Here is a 709-nt window from a genome sequence, read left to right on the forward strand (position 1 = left end):
TGCATACTCTGGTGTCATTAACCCCCTGGGCTTTTCTACGAGGGCAGTGCTCCCATTATACTACTCAGAGAAGGGACCAAGTCTCAGGGAGAAAGAGCATGGGTACTTGATGCTCAAAATAAATTCTTCCCCGTTTTTAATCACCAAGGACAGGACTTAGAACAGGCCTGTCGTTTCTGCAGGTAGGAATAATACTGAAGTCTCAAACACTTCAACGGAGAGAAGTGAGAATGCCCTGGTCAATTCCCAAGGCTCTTTATAGAAGGAAGAAACTGTCTGCAAAGTATGGTAGGCATTTGATGTGAGGATTCATCAGCTAAAGAAGATGTATGTACACATTTACATTATACGTGTGCATATGTGTGTAAAATCTATTGAGTTGAAAACTGGTGTCATTGTTTTTCCAGCATAGTAAGAGAATTTATTTTTAATGCCATCATGTCTGCTATCAGCTCAATAAACACCTCCACTTCTTACTTTCAAAGTTGATGACATTCTCAGACACACAAATGACTTGCTTGTTACCAGTGTATCTTTTTTTTTTTTTCTTTTTTTGGAGAGGATTTTTGCTATAGGGCGCGTGTGCTCGCCAGACAGACAGAGAGAAACATAGAGACAGAAAGCGAGAAATCACCCCCCAGGGGGGATGGTCACGCCGCAATCCCTTCTCCTCCATTCTCCTCTCGGGATCTTGGGCACGCACGCACAC

Source organism: Tupaia chinensis, unplaced genomic scaffold, assembly GCF_000334495.1.
Source record: "Tupaia chinensis unplaced genomic scaffold, TupChi_1.0 Scaffold000335_1, whole genome shotgun sequence".
NCBI classification, from domain to species: Eukaryota; Metazoa; Chordata; class Mammalia; order Scandentia; family Tupaiidae; genus Tupaia; species Tupaia belangeri.